Here is a 19907-nt window from a genome sequence, read left to right as displayed (position 1 = left end):
TTCATAGTGCTTTCCAAGCCTACTTTTCCTTCTAATTTTCTATTCATTCTATTCATTTTTGAGAATTTGATATTGAAACTCCAACTAAAACTATTATTTACTTAAAAAATAATTGTAATTTATAGTGCAACTATATGTAGTTTTGTTCTGTATTTTCCAAGTGTCCTGTAACTGTGTTATCATACTTTCATAATTTAAAAAATAAAAAAGAAAGAACAATGGGGGGGGCAGATATTCGGTTTTGAGTGAGGTGAGAAGCACCAGTCTAAAGTGATAGCATCTGATTCAATTTGACTCTTAGTCAGGAGCCATTGGCTGTATTTTCAGCGGTCCATGAGTTCCCTAGGGGCTCAGATGGTAAAGAATCTGCCTGCAATGCAGGTTCAGTCCCTGGGTTGGGAAGATCCCTTGGACTAGGGCATGGCAACACATTCTAGTATTCTTGCCTGGAGAATCCCATGGACAGAAGAGCCTGGTGGGCTACAGTCCATGGGGTTGCAAAGAGCCAGACACCATAGACTGACACTTCCACGTCGTGAGGTCTCTGGTTTGGGAAGCCAGCTGTGCGGAGCCTGGAATGCCAAGCTGCTCCTCCATCAACAGCACCCTGAGTCCCCCTGAAACGCAGCTACCAAACCGCACTTTAGTGGGGGTCACTTGCGAGATGGCCCGAAACTTGCTCTTTGTACCTCTTAAATGGGGACTCAGAAGCGAGTGCCTGCTTCTCTCTACCAGGAATGCTTTTGCATCTCCTGAGCGCGTCTTTCTCATCTTGAAGACACGGGAGGCTGTGCTATGCCAGGTGTCCTCTTTTCCAGGGCCTGCAGGAAAACGTGCTGGTGTTGTCGGCCTCAGCGACTCGTTAGAACCACCCTGGGGACTCTAGGAACACCAGTGCCCTGGGCACACTCCGAGATGCCTGTTAGTTTGCTCTGCAGTCCCATCCAGCAGTGCTGAGAGTGCCCTGGGTGGTACTGAGAAGCCAGCAGGACGGAGCACTGTGCTTTCTTTTGCTCCTGCAGCCCCACTGGGTCACCCAATAAGGTACACACTGAAAGAGAGTGAAAGTGTTAGTCACTCAGTTGTGCCCAACTCTTTGTGACCCCATGGACTGTAGTCCACCAGGCTCCTCTGTCCATGGGATTTCCCAGGTGAGAATACTGGAGTGGGTCCCCATTCCTTTCTCCAGGGGATCTTCCCAACCCAGGGACTGAACCCAGATCTCCTGCATTGCAGGCCAATTCTTTACCATCTGAGCTACCAGGGAAGCCCCTAAGGTACACACTAGTCCCTATAAAATAAACAACAATGACCTACTGTATACCACAGCAAACTTTATTCAATATCCTGTGATAAACCATAATGGGTGCAGGGCGGGGGGAAGATTCAGGAGGGACAGGACATATAAATATTTACGGCTGATTCATGCTGTTGTATCACAGAAGACAACACAACACTGTAAAGCAATTATCCTCCAATTAAAAATAAATTAAAAAAACATAATGGGAAAGAATCTGCAAACTGAATTTTGCAGATTTTTGAATAACTGAATCACTTTGCTGTATACCTGAATTACTGTGAATCAACTATACTTCAATTTTTAAAAGTACATAGTTCATCAAGCTTTACCTTTTATACATTTCTAGATTTCACTTTGTCTCCGCTTTAAAATAAAAATTTTTTGATGTGTACCATCTTATTTATTACAACATTGCTTCAGTTTTATGTTTTGGTTTTTTGGCCCTGTGGCATGTGGGATGTTAGCTCCCCTGACCAGGGAATGAACCCACTCCTCCTGCCTTGGAAGGTGACGTCTTAACCATGGGACCACCAGGGACGTCCTTGTCTCCACTGTTGTTTTGCTTTCTTCCTATGTTTAATTCATGGTGCTGAACTCCAAAGTATGCTGGTGACCCACAGCCCTTGGGAAGCCAGCCCCTTCCCGCACTCGGTGAGATCACTCTGCAGGTTCCCACGTGCCACAGCCAGGAGGCTGCAACAGCACTGCCTGGGGCCCAGCACATAATGGGGTTCAAGGAGGGGCAAAGCTGCTCACAGTGTAGGTCCTGTCAGCCTACCTGACACCCTGGAAGACAGGAAAACACAGGCAACTGCCGGCTGACAGCAGCAGACGGGGAGCAACAGGAGGCAGAGGCCCTGTCGACTCCGGTCCTTCAAAGCAGTGTGTTCACACTGAGTTTGTCACGAGCTAATAGCGTAAGAATAACCCCTGTGCTTCCCTAACCCCAGCACTTTGGGAGCTTCACTGCAGTTGCCAGCTTTGCCACTTTGATCAGTGAGATGCTCTCCACAACCTCTCTGCCTACTTCCAGATGGACACGCCTGCCAGGGATGCAGCCCCGTCACAGGCTCTCCATCTGTCCCCGTCCAGGAGCACGGCTGAGAGTGTATCGAGTGACGCCCAGGACAACCACACTTTGTCCACTGGGACAAATCTCCAAGAATCCCATCAGGCAGAGAGACCTCCAATGTCCTCTCCTTCACCAAGCAGACTCCTGTCCAATCAAGGACAGCGATTAGCACCCATCTTGTTCACTACTCTGTCCTCAGTACTTATCACAGAAGAGTACCCGGCACACAGTAGACACTCGATTAACATTTGTTAAGTAAACTTGTTTAGTCATTCAGTCATGTCTGACTCTTTGTGAACCCATGGACTGTAGCCTGCCAGGCTCCCTGTCCATGGAACTCTCTAGGCAGAATACTGGAGTGGGTTGCCATTCCCTTCTCCAGCAGATCTCCCCAACCCAGAGATCGAACCCAGGTCTCCTGCATCGTGGGAGATTCTTTACCATCTGAGCACCAGGGGGTATGACTACAAAATACTAAATGAAGTACTGAATAGGATATAAAATAGGTAAGAAAGAACCCACCTGCCAATGCAGGAGACACAAGAGACGGGGGTTTGATCCCTGGGTCGGGAAGGGAATGACAACCCACTCCAGCATTCTTGCTTGGAGAATCCCATGGACAGAGGAGCCCGGCCAGCTACAGCCCATGGGGTTGCAGAGAGTCAGACACGACTGAGCGCCTTAGCACATACCATGTGGAGTCCAGAGGTCTCTGTCTCCTTCTGGGTGCCAGCCCTCCACCAAGCTAATCACCCCATCTAAGCTTCTGTTTCCTCCGCTGTAACAGGAGGGTGATGATGGCATGTCTCTCAGGAGACTGCTGGGAGGATAAAAGAGCAGTAGGTATAAACGGTCTTATAAACTGTAAAGTGCGGTGCACGCCTGTTAAGAATGAGTGTCACCCCAGTGTCTGTAGCTACCCCACTCAGTGTCAACCTTCATCTGGAGGAGCCACAAGTTACCCTTCCCCACGGTGGTTAGGGCATCGTAACTATCTCCTCCAGGAGACAACCCTTTCCAGCCCAAATCCCTAGGAGGGCCACTCCCAAACCAGTTCAACTTGGCCGGATTAAAACGCCTGCAAGCAATTTACAGACACACCCTAGAATAAACCTCCAGAAAGACTGCCAAATTCCCCAAAGACAGATTTGAACAGCTTTTACCCCTGGTTCACACAGGAATAAAAACAACCACCCTCCCCGCAAAAAGAGCACCAACAAAACACAGATTAAACCGCCAGCAATCTTCTTACAAGACAAACTGACAACCAAGAGCAGGAGAAAGGACGCTTGCTTTCTGCGCGCTGTGCAGGGAAAGGGGACGCCCCGCGCGAAGGTGCCAAAGCGACAGTCGTTCCCCACCCCCCAACCTCGCCCCCAGCCCTCCTACCTGGCGCCCGGCGGTCGCGTGCGGGGAGGCCGGGCGGGCGGAGGCGCCCTAGGAGCCGGCACATCACATCCCCGGGTCGGGCCCGGGACCCGCGCTCCCTGCCGGCTCCGCCTCGAGCCCGGTAAGTACGGGCGCGGCTCCGCTGGGGCGGGGACGGCTCTCACTCCGCCCCACCGGGGAGCCGGGGGACCGCCGGCCCCTTCCGGCGCCACCCTCCCCTTGGCATCCCCGCGCAGGACCCTGGACGGCGGCCGCGCGCCCCTCGGGACAGAGAGGGGACGACTCACTGTGACCTCGGCCCCGTGGATGTCCCCCACCCCCTCGGCGGGGCCCCTGGGCACGATTTCCAGCGGAGCTCTCCACCCCAGGGACGCTCACACTCCTGTCCCCAAGCCTGACCTTCAGCCAGCCTCAGGCACTTTGTTGAACTTCTCTGAACCGCTGTTTCCTCTTCTGCGAAAAGGGATCGTAATGGCGCCCACCTCGTGGAGCAGTTTCAAGGCGCTAATGCTGTAAACCTGGGGCCAGGCGCAGAGCTGATGCTCCACAAATCACCTGCTGCTTTCATTGTTATTCTTATGGGCCCGGACAAGAGAACAGCAGGGCATGTGGTCCAATCTTGATATCAGACTTCGTGGCCAGACCTCGTGGGCTTTTAAGCTTAAAACTCACTTAAGTTCGTTTTAAACTCAGAGGAAGGCAATGAATGGGTCACACCTACACCTCCGTCGGGAGGATGGACGCAGGGAGAAGGCTGAGGTCCCAGTGCACCCCCTTGGTTCCAAGCAACCCTTCCCTTTCTAATCTGTGCCTCCGGCGAGTGACTGGCCCCTAGCTTGTTTTGAGGACTTCACTGGCCAACCTCCCAGGAGACACGGAGTCAAGGATGATTGTTTCCTTCCTAATAGAACACACCACCCTTCCTGTATCCCTTCCCGCCTGGGCAGACGCTGGTGTCCCTCACCCATCTCTAATATCCACATCAGAAACTCAGGAACTGAGATAACTTCAGCTGCCCCAGATAATTCTGAAATGGAAGAAAGCATAAATCGTCCAGCAGCCATAGCTCTTCTGCTCTAATGCCTGCCTTGAGACCACAAATGATATTTTTCCCTCTCTCTTTTTTTTTTCTTTTTCTTTTATCTGGTTCCAGAGTTCGTATGGTTCCTCTTTCTCGGAGGAACAGGCTTCAGGTGATAAAGCATTATGAGAACTCATCACAAGTCCCATCTCATAGTGAATTCCTATTTAGGTGATAGTTCTCAAAACCCAACTTGCACATTGGAATCACCGAGAGGATCTGGACTGCTGATGCTCAGATCAGTGTCATCAGAATCTCTGTGGCTGAGACCCAAATATCAGAGTTTTGAAAGCTCCCGTGCATGTGTGCTAAGTCACTTCAGTCATGTCCAACTCTTTGCAACCCCATGGACTGTAGCCCGCCAGGCTCCTCTGTCTATGGAATTTTCCAAGCAAGAATACTGGAGTGGGTTGCCATGTCCTCCTCCAAGGGATCTTCCTGATCAAACCCTTGTCTCTTAGGTCTCCTGCACTGGCAGGTGATTTCTTTACCACTAGTACCACTGTAGTCCCTTGGATGGCAAGGAGATAAAACCAGTCAATCCTAAAGGAAATCAACCCTGAATATTCACTGGAAGGACTGATGCTGAAGCTCCCAACAATTTGGCCACCTGATGCAAAGGGCTGACTCAGTGGAAAAGACCCTGATGCTGGGAAAGATTGAAGGCAGGAGGAGATGGGGACGACAGAGGATGAGATGGTTGGATGGCATCACCAACTCAATGGACACGAGTCTGAGCAAAGTCAAAGCCTGGCATGCTTCCGTCCATGGGGTTGCAAAGAGTCAGAACTACTTAGAGACTGAACAACATGTGTCACCATAGACCCAGGTGATTGGAACATGTGCGCAGGATTGCAGACAAGTGTGTGTCCAAGTGCTGCCGAGTCTCTGCATCTTCCACTTGAAACTGCTTCACTGCATGTGTCCAGGTGGCAGTCAATGACCCTGACACAGGGGGACCAGCTCAGCACGGCAGAACTAGCCCAGAAGTGGCACAACTGTCTTACTGTTTATGCAATGGAAGTTTTTAAAGTCATTGACAAGTAGAAAGTAAAATTGACTTGTGCGATCATGTAGAAATAATAATTACATTTTCATTTTTCTTTATGTTCTGATGCCTCCCACAAACCCCTACCCCAGCTGTTCTGCTAGATGCCTGGGCCCCTCGACCCATGCGGGACCCTCAAACAGCCCCCCATTGTGGGCATGAGACCTGGAAGCCTGCCCTTCTCTCCTGTGACCACTGTTCTGCTGGGATCCTGAATTCATCACCTCCCTCACTCAGCTGTGCTGAATGCCTTCCCTGGCTCCTCCTCTCTCTGTTTCCTAGGTAACAGGTGTGTCTGCCTGCCCTGGTCCACCCTGGGTTGGAGGCTTCAGAAGGTGGAGACTGTCACCGAAGTCACTGTCTGCTCTGGTCTCGGCATCACACAGATGTTGTAGAGGCAGGGTATACTTTAGGTCAGAGACCTTTCATGAAAATAACGACACATGTAGTGTGACAAGTGTGAGCAACAGAAACAACAGAACACTGCTGGAGTGTGTGTCCCTCACTCCCCTCCCACCTCTGAGACTCTCACTGGGGAGAGTCTGCTACCCCCGAACCAACTTCCTTAAGAGAGGCTGTGTGTGTTAATCGCTCAGTTGTGTCCAACTCTTTGCGACCCCATGGACTGTAGCCTGGCCGGCTTCTCTGTCCATGGAATTCTCCAGGCAAGAATACTGGAGTGAATTGCCCTTCCCTTCTCCAGAGGTACTTCCTAACCCAGGGATCGAACCCTGGTCTCCGGCATCGCAGGTAGATTCTTTACCCTTTGAGCTACAGGGAAGTCTAAGAGAGACTGTATTCCCTGAGAATTGTCAGTCTCTCTCCTACCCGTCAAGCTCCTCAGATCACGTGACCCTCTTCAGGAGGAACATCTTACAATGCATGAAAGGAACAGCACCTGGTCAACTGGTACAGCACGCTCTCGTGGTCTGAAACACAAGACACTGCCCATGGCCAGCGAGGCATGACACTTTGAAGGATTGTCCATTGTCAACATTGACGCCAGACACGACAGCTCTAAAGAGGGAGAGTTTATGTGCTTGTTTCCTTGACTCCCCAAAGCTAAAATGTTGGTAAACTCTGAGCCTCTCATTTATATCATAAACCATTGAGTTCAGAAGGATGTACATTCATGTAAAGAGCGCAAGGTATTTTTCCCACCCAGAGGAGCAGCGTTCAGCAGGAGGCGAGAAGGAAAGCACAGAAGAGATGCCTGGTGTTTGCTGACCCTGGACAGTCACTGAGAGGAGACTCAGCACCCCATTCTCCTCTGCCACCAAACAAAAGAGAGACCCTGGCCTCCTCCCGAGAGAGGAGGCTTGAGGGGACCCTGGAAGAGACCAGAATTCCTGGGCTCCCCGAGGTGTTAGCCCTGGACACCACCCATGTCGTAGCAAAGTCTGGGGTCCAGCATGGCCCAGGCCAGGGGCAGCTGGACAACAGAAATGCTGGGCCTGGGCCAGGCTGCCTCGCTAGGTCCAGTGTTCAGAATCCCAGACCCTCCAAGGGGACATCAGCGGGGCTGAGATGAGCTGGCACAGGTGGGGACCAGCAGGGCAAGCTCAGTCTCCACTGGGGGATGTAAATCCAGAGAATGACCTTCAGGCAGAACCCTTATCCGCACCCCAGGACAAGCCGAAAGCTTTCCCTACCTCCACCTCCATCACGTCCGAAGAGTCCCAGTTACCGTCCAGAGGAAAACAAGCTGCTTGAAGAAGGACGAGTTCTGAACAGATTCTCTTAGGTTACGCAAAGAGACTGAGCCGTAACCCAGGGCAGACTAAACAGCTCTGCATTGCCAAGATTTTTTTCTTTTTTTTTTCTGGCATCAGATGGAAATGAGGCTTCATGCGCTAAGCTGACTTCAGTCGTGGAAAAGTTTTTCAAAAATTACATGTGCGCACAAGGGGCCTCTGTGACTCTGGCTACGCCTGTTTTCTTTTTATTGTTATTTATGGAACTGCCGGTAAGTGCTCACAGAACCACAGTGTTCCCTGAGAGAGGTTAAAAACCACTGTCCTAGATGGACTTCCTTCTACGGTCTAGCTTTCTTGCTCCGTTCACACATTTTCCATCCACTGGCCTCCAAATAATGACTTTTTAAATCTATGTCTCTTTCTACATCCTGTCACTGCAGCTTCGTAGCTTTAACGGGCTGGAGGCTCCCTTTCTCTACATAAGTAGTTTACATGTAAAGTTTACACGTAACTGTAAAAGTTTCTTCTTCAGAAGGACACAGCTCTTCTGATGAAGGTCGTGGGATGGGCAAGCATTCGGGCCCACAATATTAGCAGGGACCCTAAGGAGAAGCATGAGGAACTTTCTTCCAACTGCTACCACCCCAGCAGTGACAGGCATTCCCACTCACATAGTGGCAGCAGCCGTGGTGTCAGTAAGCACAGCGCCGAAGAGCTACCACCCACTGTTCTGAGGAGTCCTGTGGGCCTGAGCAGTGATGGCATGTCCTACAGTTCTGACTCTTCAGGGAAGAAGCTGCATATCAATGATGCATCTCAGCCCTATCACTCCACAATGAGTGCAAGTTCCACAAGTTCAGGTGGACGATGGATATCTCAGCACCCTCGTGAAACTGGACAAGAAGCCAGCGGAGACCAATGGCTCTGATGTCAATCACGAGCACAGCACAGTGTCAATCACATGCCAGCATGTGTACATTCATCATGCTGGACTCACTGTTAAGTGCCCAAGGAATGAACGTGTATTCATTTCTTTAGGTCAGTTTTTCCTTTACTTTTTTAATTTAAAAATTGTTAGCATGAAAAACTTCCTCCTGATGTGGAAATTTCTGTGATCATCTTTCTATTCAAGTTCCTCTGATTGTTAAGAATTTTACCAATCAGACAGCTACATGTGAACTAGAAGAGGAAAGCTGGGGAGAAAGTATAAAATATCAGAAAACTTCATGGAAAATAAACTAGTTCTTAACCTCCTTTGTGTGCTTCCCAGGTGGCACAGTGGTAAAAGAATCCACTGCCAATGCAGGAGATGCAAGAGACACAGGTTCAGTCCCTGGGCTGGGAAGATCCCCTGCAGGAGGAAATGGACATGCACCCCAATATTCTTGCCTGGAAAATCCCACGGACAGAGAAGCCTGCTGGGCTTTAGTCCATGGGGTTGCAAAGAGTCAGACACTGCTGAGCACGCACACAAGTGCACATAACCTCCTTCGTGAAGAAGAAAAGACACACACAGCAGGCAGCGCTGCCAGCAATTGGTTCTAATTGCAGTTTTCATCTTGTTCAATGAAGGTAAATGGCCACAGAGGCTCCTAGTATCTGGTTTTTGCCATATTAGCACAGAAAGAATACAGCAAGTTCCAATGGCCGACTGCCTTAGTAACTTCCACGAATTGTTAGTAACCTAGCAGAACTGGCCTGGCGGGCCTTCTCTTTTATACCAGGGTGTCTCTGATTTGGTGACCGCTTCAACACGTAACACAAGAGCACATATGACCACATCATCTATCACCATCCAAAAGGCAGCCGTTACCAACTTCCCTGCGTCATTAAAAAAAAGGGCTGAGCGAACCTTTTGTGCTTAGTCATATACAAAGTACATAACAAGAGTACTGCTTTCCTTAAACACAGTTCTAAATCTAATGTTCTTTCCTTGTAACTCTACATGGTCCCAGCATCATTGGTTTTCTACAAGATTCTAGAATTGGTTACTTTCCCTTTTCCCCGAGCACCCCAAGCACCTTCCAAGATCCAGATGTTGCAACCTCTCAACCCTTTGATCCTTTTGGAATATAACTGCCAATTTAATTTCTTTAAGTGGTTTCCTTCCTTTCAACATGATCACTGTAGTACTTATTAAAGGGATTTCCCAGGGGCTCAGCGGTGAAGAATCCACTTATCAACACAGGAGATGCGAATTCGATCCTTGGCTTGGGAAGATCCCCTGAAGGAGGGCATGGCAACCCACTCCAATATTCTTGCCTGGAGAATCCCATGGACAGAGGAGCCTGGCAGGCTACAGTCCATGGGGTCCCAAAGAGTCAGACATGACTGAGTGACTAAACAAATATATTAAAGGTGGATGAAAATTCTCTACTCCTCCTTTAATTTAGAGGCAAAGTCAGATTTCCCTTCCCTTGAATCTGGCATCCCCTTAAATCAGTGACTTACTCAACCAATTCCAACCAATAAAATGAGGTAGAATGGAATTTCTGGGACTTCTGAGGCAAGATCATCAGAAACCTTTCAGCTTCTTCCTGAGTCTCTTGGAGGACTCTCTTGGTGCCCAAAGCTACCTAGTAGGAAGTATTACTCTCCAGAGACTGTCACACTATTAGAAACCCTAAACCCCATAAAGACCACATGGATGTACCCCAGTCCACAGCCCCAGCTGACAGCCAGGACCTACCCCAGCCATGGGAGAGCCATCTTGGATATTAAGCCAGTCAACTCTAGTCAGCTTCTATCTGACTACAAACCCAGGAGGGGCACCAAAGGAAAACCTCCCAGCTGAGTCCCCTCAACCCACAGAAGCATGAGTGATGATAATACACTGTTGTTTTAAGTCACTGAGTTTGTAGCACAATAACAGACCAGCAAAGCAATGGCCACACTCAGGAATGTGCCATGATTCTCCATGGCCCATCCTGAACCATGGCAAGTCAGCCCAGGCTGCGACATCTCCCAGAATTAAAATGACACTGATCTCTTTTCTCCATCATCACCTCTGAACACTTCCTAGTCACAGAGTTCCTTAATATCTATCTCACCAGCAAATAAAGGAAAAATGGGAGGTATGAGATGGTCAAATAGTGTTAGCTTTAAATACACTATTTAGAGTAAGGGAAGTAGCTTATAATCTTGTACTTTTCAGCAAATGCTAACTGCAAGAATGAAAAAGTTTCTAGTGTTGTTATTCCATGATTTTCCAAGAAATAGTAGAACCCGTGAGAAGTAAGCCTCTGTCAGCGAAGATACTTGGAAGAAGTAAGACGAGGTCATGACTTTTGACATCAGAAGCAGAAGGAAAACCTGGGCAGACTCAAGAATGCCTAGTTGCTTAATCGTTTCCCTAATTTCCAAAGGTTATATTAACACTCACCTATAATGGCACCCCACTCCGGTACTCTTGCCTGGAAAATCCCATGGATGGAGGAGCCTGCTAGGCTGCAGTCCATGGGGTCACTAAGAGTCAGACAAGACTGAGCAACTTCACTTTCACATTTCACTTTCCGGCATTGGAGAAGGAAATGGCAACCCACTCCAGTGTTCTTGCCTGGAGAATCCCAGGGACGGGGGAGCCTGGTGGGCTGCCGTCTATGAGGTCGCACAGAGTCGGACACAACTGAAGCGACTCAGCAGCAGCAGCAGCAGCGTGCCTTTCTCTTGTCTTTTCTCAAAACGAACAATTTGGCAAAAACCTGGCAGCTGATGAACTGCTCTCCAACAGTCACCCCTGTTCACTTTTCCCCCAGGGAGAATGGAGCTGGGTCCAAGGGTTGGGAGATGAGGCCATAGGACCACAGGTGCCTTCTTTGCCTCTTGCATTCCTATTAGTAAGTCTCTGACTTAAGAGCTTTGATGGACGATGCTGAGCCGTCCCAACTCTGGGATGGTTAGACCTACTGATGAGCTCAGCCTGTGGTCAAGAATACAGCTGGTATCGACCTCAGAGAAGGCCAATGCCATGGGGCCCTGAGTCATCCCAAGAGTGACCCTAGTAGAAGCCTGTGATCTTAATTCCTCAATAACTGCATAAAATATTCAGGATCCAGACTCAGGACCAGTTTTGGGCAGGAGACACAGAAGATTCCCTGAGTGTGACTTCAGTATGGGCACCAAAGATGCCTTCTTGTATTCCTCTAGATCTGTGCTACCCAATATATGTAGCCTCTAGAAGCATGAAGCTATTTTAAACATTAGTAATTGACATGAGTTTGAGCAAACTCCGGGAGATAGCGGAGGAGAGAGGAGCCCTTGGCATGCCACAGCCCATGGGGTCACAAAGAGTAGGACATGACTGAACAACTGGACAACAACATAATTACTTTACATTCATAAATATAATGCTTTGTCCATAACTATTTCATATCTATATTTTTTATTTCTCTGGTAAATATAATATCTTCAGGGATTAGAACCATGTATTTTGGGGGGAGGATGGGGAATCTCTCTGTTGTCTGTCCCAAAACACTCATATCAACCATATCACTACCCTGGATATCAGCATTAGTCAACGTATCAGCTAAGGAAGGGCTTCTCTGGTGGCTGAGATGGTAAAGAATCTGCCTGCAATCCAGGCCCATTGACTCATTCTTGGCTGGCAGCAGAATTCTGCTACAGTTTCTGGAAGGTCACAGATATGACAGTCAGCCATGAACATGCCTCACTTTCTCTCAATTTTGGTTGGAAATGCTTTGAGAATATTTATAAAACATAGACCAGAAATAATGAATATTAGCCAGGATCAAGACTTTTGAGGAAACAAGTAGATTGTGATTGATGTAAGTGAAAAACAGCCTGGCGACTGCCAGGTTCTAACAAGAAAAGCTCCCCAGGTTGTGAAGGGAGGAAGGAAAGTGAAAGGGGAGAGAGAGGGGGCAGGCTATGAATCCACTGTCTCCAGTCTTGCCAAGCCCAAGAATACTGAAGAAAGACTTATTAGCCATCACAGTCGCTTGAACACAAGCAGCAGGAAGATGTTTAGAGGAAATTGTACGAATGTTGACAAAAGATTGTTAAAGAGTAAAAGATATTCTACATTAGTGGTTCTCAAGGGGCTTCCCTGGTGGCTCAGATGGTAAAGAATCCGCCTGCAATGCGAGAGACCCAGGTTCCATCCCTGGGTTGGGAAGATCCCCTGCAGGAGGGAATGGGAACCCACACCTACTCCAGTATTTTTGCCTGCAGAATCCCCATGGACAGATGAGTGTGGTGGGCTACGGGGAAGCACACAGTGGTTCTCAAAGGTCCCTGAGACCCACCCAGGAGGTCTACAAAGTCAAAGCTACTTTGATACGAATTCAAAGATAGCCTGTTCTCTTTCTACACATGTCTTCTCACAAGAAGCTTCCATTATTGTTGTTCAGTCACCCAGTCATGTCTGACTCTTTGGGGCCACGTGGACTGCAGCACTATAGGCTTCCCTGTCCTTCACTATCTCCTGGAGTTTGCTCAAATTCATGTCCATTGAGTCGGTGATGCTATCTAACCATCTTATCCTTTGCCGCGCCCCCTCCCCTTCTCTTCCTGCCCTCAATCTTTCTCAGCATCAGGGATTTTTTCCCAGTGAGTCAGCTCTTCACATCCAGTGGCCAAAGTATTGGAGCTTCAGCTTCAGAACAGTTCTTCCAATGAATACTCAAGGGTTGAATATCACAAGAAACCACATGATCTATAATAACTCAAAGACTAGGTGCAGATACAAGAACTTGTCTTCTGCTGAGCCAAATATTAGTGAGATTTCCACAGCAATGGAAACAGTATAAAACAATGCCGGAAAAAAATTCTAGTTTTAAACTTTGTTTTAAAAATCTAATAATTTTTATAAAGGAGATGTGACTTATGGTAACAGGTAATGAAGTTCCTATTTTCAATGATTAATAAAAATTCATTTTAATATTTAATTTCATTTCTAGATCAATATCAATAGTTAACCCAGGTAAACAGATCTTTTTAAGTTTGAAGTTCGCAATAATTTTTAGAGTGAAAGGAGGTCTTTAAATCACAAGTTTGAGAACTTCTGCAAAAAGCTTGGGCAGGGCTTCTCTGGAGGCTCAGTGGTAAAGAATCCACCTGCCAATGCAGGAGACATGGGTTAAATCACTAGTCCAGGAAGATCCCACATCCTGTGCAGCAACTAAGCCCGTGTGCCACAACTACTAAGTCTGTGTTCTAGAACCCAGGAGCCTCAACAAGAGAAGCCACCACGATGAGAAGCCTGCACACTGCAACTTCAGAAAGGCCTGAACAGCAATGAAGGCCCAACACAGCCAAAACTCAATTTAAAAAAGCATGGGCAGCTCTATGGAGACCACCATGAAGTTCAAGCAGGCATCTTCCCAGAAGCAAGGATCAAGGGAAGATCAAGGGCTGAGAAGGGAGAACCACCCCAACAATGGCTGCTTCACCTGTTACCCAGGCTTGGAAACGGAACTGCACTAAACAGCAGCACTTCTGAGCCTCCCTCATAAGAAACCGTGCCCTAATTCACCAGTGTGATCTAAACTGCTCTCTTGGGTTACGCAAGTCCCAGCCTGAGTTTCTCAAAGGGTGTGCAAGACAGTCAGTGTCATTTACAGCTTACCTCACCACTGGGTCCCTAACTATTCATCTGACCCAAACCTAGTAACTGCTTATACAGGAAGGACACGCAAACATCAGGACATGCACGTGTCTGAGAATGAGTTAGATGCTTTCATAGAACATCCATTCAGAGCCTGTCATACAGAGGGAAGGAAGAAGTCAGAAAAAGAAAAACAAATATCACATATTAGTACATGTATGGAGAATCTAGAAAAATGGTACAGATGAGCTGATTTGCGGGGCAGGAATAAAGATGTCTCCCTGGTGGCTCAGCCAGTAAAGAATCTTCCTGCAATGCCAGAGACCCGGATTCAGTCCCTGGATTGGGAATATCCCCTGGGAAGGGAATGGCTACCTACTCCAGTATTCTTGCCTGGAGAGTCCCTTGGACAGAGGGGCCTGGCGGACTACAGTCCATGGGGTCAGAAGGAGTCAGACATGACTTAGTGATGAAACCACAACCCACTCAGGCTCTGTGAATCTATGGAAGGGTGTAACATTCCTGCCCTGTTAACAGAGAAACTTCCCCAAACTTCTCAGGGTAACTGAGAAACTTACAGATAATGAATGTCCCTGAGAACATTTTTAAGTGAATAATACTGGAGTGGGTTGCCATTGCCTTCTCCAAATAATACTATACAAAGAAGCAAATATTGCTGAAGCCTTATGAGCCATAAACTCCTAATGTGATCTCATTTTGAAATAGGGATATTTCTGGTAATGAGTGGATCAATATTTCCGACTAAAAGGGTAGATACGCTAGTAAATACACCAGCCAATAAGTTTCTCATTCCAAAACACCAGCCAAAGCCGCAGCTAAAAAGCGGGGATTATCTGCACAAATACTCCAGTCTAAAGTAATCAGGGGTGAAAGGTACAAACAGCTCGGTCTCAGGTGATAGGGCACTAAATATAGTCAACATCACAAAGGACTCTCAGGGACCGAAATCTACACAGTACTCAAAGACCTTGAAGGGCTTCAAGGAAACAAAACGGTGGCTGGCAACCAGAAGTTTCTCAACCTTCCTCACGCAAACTCTGAAATGTAAGTACTGCCGCGCTGAAGTGGTTCTGTTTCATTTTCCATTGTTAAAAAGCTTTGCCCAAATTTGAATCATTTCCTGTCTAAATAACTGCAATCTCTCTTTCCCGTCCTTCCTACACAACTAAACTCCCAATCGCCTCTGCCAGAGAAATTCCCTCCTCGTTGCCAAGTAAGCATCTCAAGCAGCGCGATGTCAGGCGCGCACGCGCACACACACGTTCCTGCTCTGCTGAAGCCTCTCCTGGCGCGTCAGAGCGCATCAGCATCGCACTTACTGCACACGGTCCTTCGTGATCTTGTCTACTCACCGTCTGTTTCCACTAGCATGTGTGCCTCCAGGAGGATGGGAATGCGGTTTATTTACCATCGCATTATCATTATCTGGAAGAAAGCCTACATGTGGTAGATGTACATCATGGAAATGAATATCACTGAACTCTGCACACTGAAAGCTCTTTTACTTGATTTCAGGGTTGTATGTTTGTTTGTTTTTTGTCCCTTCCATTTAATAATACTTTATCTTCTTTCAGGGGCTTTCCCGGTGGCTCAGATGTCAAAGAATATACCTGCAACTGCGGGAGATTCGGGTTTGATGCTGGGGTCAGGAAGATCCCCTGGAGACGGGAATGGCAGCCCACTCCAGTACTCTTGCCTGGAGAACCCCATGGACAGAGGATCCTGGCTGGCTACAGTCCATGGAGTCATGAAGAGCTGGACATGACTGAGCAACTAACATCTTTTTATCTAACTTTTTATTTCATATTGGAGTATAGCCGATTAACAATGTTGTGATGGTTTCAGGTGGACAGCAGCAAAGGGCCTCAGCCATACATATACATGCATCCATTCTCCCCCAAACTCTCCTCCCAGCAAGGCTGCCACATAACACTCGGCAGTTTCTTGTGCTGTACAGTAAGTCTTTGCTGAATAATACTTTTTCTTCTTACCCAACTCTTTGTCACAGCCCTTGAGAGGAATCTTTAGCTGTCTTTGTTTTATCTCACCACACACTGCTCATGAACATGCAGGCCTTGAGTTAGAGAATAACTTTCCTATACTGGGAGGGCTTCCCTGGTGTCTCAGATGGTAAAGAATCTGCCTGCAATGTGGGAGAACTGGGTTCGATCCCTGGGTTGGGAAGATCCCCTAGAGAAGGAAATGGCAACCTACTTCAGTATTCTTGCCTGGAGAATTCCGTGGATACTAGAGTTCTTGGGGTTGCAAAGAGTCAGACACGACTGAGCGACTAACACTTTCCTATACTGGATCCTTCTGAAGGAAGATGGAGATCTGACTCAGCCAATGGGACTCACGGGATGGAGCACAGTGTTTCTCGGCCTTAACCCTGTGGGGAAGTGAGAAGAGGAGAGAAACCTCATGTTTGAATCAGCACTCAGCCATTTCCAGGGCTGCTGCAGGCAAAGGCCCAAAGGAAGAATGTGTGCAGGAGCTCAGACCACCGCTCCCAACCCTGGCTTTGCCTCCTGGGCTCACAAGTGGGCTGAGAAGAGAATGACACTGTTGACGCTATTTACTGAAGCATAGTGCCTTCAAACCCAGAGCAGACCCAGAGGGCCCATGCCTGGCTATGCGCCAGAGTCTCCTGGACTTCTATGGTCCTGTCTCCTGAGCTGACTCTACAGGGAGTGCCTGCAAATTTGGATTTTTTTTATAAGGGCTTTTTGGGGGCTTGTTTTTGTTTATGTGGCTATGTTGGGCCTTAGTTGCAGCACAGTGGAACTTCATTGCATCCTGCAGGATCTTTTTCTTTTTTCTTCTAAAGTGGCATCACCTATTCAGTGGACATGAACTTGGGCAGACACCTGGAGACAGTGAGGGCCAGGGAAGCCTGGTGTGCTGCAGTCCATGGGGTTGCAAAGAGTCAGACAGGACTGAGTGACTGAATAACAACATGTACAAATGAGTCACTGTGCTGTACAGCAGAAACTCACATGGTAAATTAACTATACTTCCATTTTAAAAAATGGTTATAAACCTCTTAACTCGTCCCTTAGAACAAACCTACTAGTTGGAGAAGAAAGCACTGTTTTCTTTGGTTTGTCCTTGTTGTCTGCTTGTTCAACCCTTGACTTGATTCCATTTCTCATTCAAAATTTGTGACTTATCCAGTAATAAATCTTCCAGCAGAACTACTTCAAATGCCAAGTCTTGCAGCATCTCAAGCATGACAGATTGGTTTTCCTTTTTATCATGGACGGGCCCCCAGGAGACCCTCTTGGCTTTGCTCAGCTTTCCTTTAAAAGCACAGAGAATGTGAGCATTCTTTTTAGACCTTGTCTTTATGCATGTGAACTCTGCCTTGATATTTTACAGTCAAGACCACAAGAAGGGCTTGACACAACCACACTGGCTGACCTGGCTGAGCAATACGTACCGCAGTGGGGCTGGAAGCACTTCATATTTAGGGCTTCTCCTTTGTAAACATCTTCCTGACTCCTGCCCCTCACCTGTATACCAATGTACACTCTGGCTGCAAAATGTGACTTAATTCTGAGCCCATCTTTGTGACTGCTCTCAACACACATCAGAAATCCTTCCCTTTACTTCCTGGGGAAATTCTCACTCCAAGAAACAAAAATAAGGTTACCAAGATCTATGAGCAAGGAGGATGGAGATACTGTTTGTGCCAGACAAAACCCCACCTAAGAATTATTCTTCAGTGGGGACCTCCCTGGTGGTCGAGGCGTTGAAACTTTGCCTTCCAGTGCAGGCAAAGAGCCCTATTTGGGACACTAAGATCCCACATGCCTCGAGGCTGAAAAGCCAAAACATAAAACAGAGGGGAAATCATTACAAAGTCAAAGAAGACTTTTTAAAAATGGTTCACATCATGGCACATATATACCATGAAATATTACTCACCCATTTAAAACAATGAAATAAGGCCATTTGCAGCCACATGGATGGCCCTAAAGAGGGTCCTACTGAGTGAAGTAAGCCAGAGAAGGAGAAATATATGACATCCCTTATATGCGGAATCTAAAACGAAATGATATAAATGAACTTACTTACAAAATAGAGAGACTCACAGATAGAAAATGAACTCATGGTTGCCAGGGAGAAGGGATAATTCAGGACTTTGGGAAGGGCATGTACACACTGCTATATTTAAAATGGATAACCAACAAAAACCTGTTGTATAGCGCATGGAACTCTGCTCAATGTTATGCTCCAGCCTGGATGGGAGGAGGGCTTGGGGGAGAATGGATACATGTATATGCATGGCTGAGTCCCTTCACTGTTCACCTGAAACTACAACAGTATTGTTAATCAGCTGTATCCAATACAAAATGCTTTTAGTGTTAAAAAAAGATAAAAATTTAAAAAAAATTTTTAAGATTTTTAAAATGGTCCACATCAAAAAAAAAAAAAAAAAAAGAATTATCCTTCATGCGGAGATGATACAGAAGTTGTAAGAGAAAACGCTCTAGTATGGTTTTCCTACCAAGTTGTTTGGCAGACAGAAGATAGCACCTGCTAAATAACATGCACTGATCCTTCCAGATAGTTGGGGAGTAGCTAAGAAAGAGCCTCCAGGGGATGCTCCCAGTCGTCATCCTTCAAAGCTATGAGGATGGCTGCTCCGCCACGTTCCTCTGCATCCTCAGCTAACCTTCCCCTGCCTCAGTAGTGGGGGCCGTATCTGAAGTAGGGTTGTATTAAACAACTATATTCTTTCTAGGTCACTCTCTCATTGTTTCTGGTTGCCTGGCAGCTTCCTACCTTTGAATGAGAGGCACCCATTACCTTAAGGAAAGGAAGACAAAGGCTGGAATAAAGAAGGCATTGCTCGTCTTTGAACTCCACAGTAGAGTTTAAGGCCATGGCCAGGCTATAGCCTAGGCTAAAAGGTCCTTAACTGTGATATGTGCAATAGGAAAGAAAAAAAAAATGCTGACAAGTAATTATGACATCATCTATTGCAAGATGTATCTTCAAATGTGGTGGGAAAGACTCCAGACTTTGTCAAGAGGCAAAAAGGAATTATTTGCAACTCTTCAAACTGGTCTTTACTTCTCAAAAATCAGGGAAGAAGAGTGGACTCACACACCAGAGAGTGAGCAGGACTGGGCTAGGGTGGGGTGGACACGGCCAGTGGTTATGGGAAGAGCCTGCAGAAAGCGGAAGAGGAGGAAGCAAGAGCTTAGCTCTGACGGTTAAGTCTGAAAGTGGGGCTAGAAACCTGTGGTCACTGGGCTGTGGTCTCCTCCCCTGGGGTGGTCTGGGAGATAGAAGTTCCCCAGAGAGGTGGGCTCAGAGTGAGACCTGGCTTCTAGCCGGGCACTTGGGTGAGGGGGGTGGGGGGCAGTCACAGAGCCAGGGAGCCATGACCAGCAGAGTGGGAGAAGCCACCAAGGATTTCTGGAACCAGGAGGCTGGAGTCCAGGGGCCTCATATCTGGGGGGCAATAGGAAGGCCCATGGCTGTTGGCACCCAGCGGCTTCTTGCCCCGCACCTGATAAGACCTGTCACACCACAGCAGACGCACGGGGCACCAGAGACCATAAGGACCCAAGGACAGGCTGCCACCTGACCCAGAAGAATGAGACATCCCTGCAGGATGTGTGAGCGGAGGTCCTTCCTCCACCACCCCTGCAGATGCGCACCCCCCGAGAGGACCAGAGGAAGCCTGAGGGGATGCTCTGAAAGGCCATTTCCCAGGAGTTAC

At 47.7% G+C, this 19907-nt stretch overlaps 1 protein-coding gene across 3 annotated transcripts in view; it reads right to left on the bottom strand.

Annotated features, from left to right (window-relative positions):
• The window catches only part of IL1R1 (interleukin 1 receptor type 1), an 88580-nt gene that overhangs the window by 49033 nt on the left and 19640 nt on the right, over positions 1-19907 (bottom strand). Inside the window, exon 1 of one of the 3 annotated variants that reach the window (XM_052648722.1) lies at positions 3762-3873. The exons of the other annotated variants lie outside the window; for them this stretch is intronic. The gene's annotated coding sequence lies outside the window, so the exon portion shown is untranslated. Of the gene's footprint in view, positions 1-3761; positions 3874-19907 lie in introns of those variants that run through there. 3 annotated transcript variants of the gene reach the window in all.

The sequence above is a fragment of the Budorcas taxicolor genome, chromosome 11 (genome assembly GCF_023091745.1).
Source record: "Budorcas taxicolor isolate Tak-1 chromosome 11, Takin1.1, whole genome shotgun sequence".
In the NCBI taxonomy this organism is placed as follows: Eukaryota; Metazoa; Chordata; class Mammalia; order Artiodactyla; family Bovidae; genus Budorcas; species Budorcas taxicolor.
This window is presented reverse-complemented; position numbering and strand designations above follow the sequence as displayed.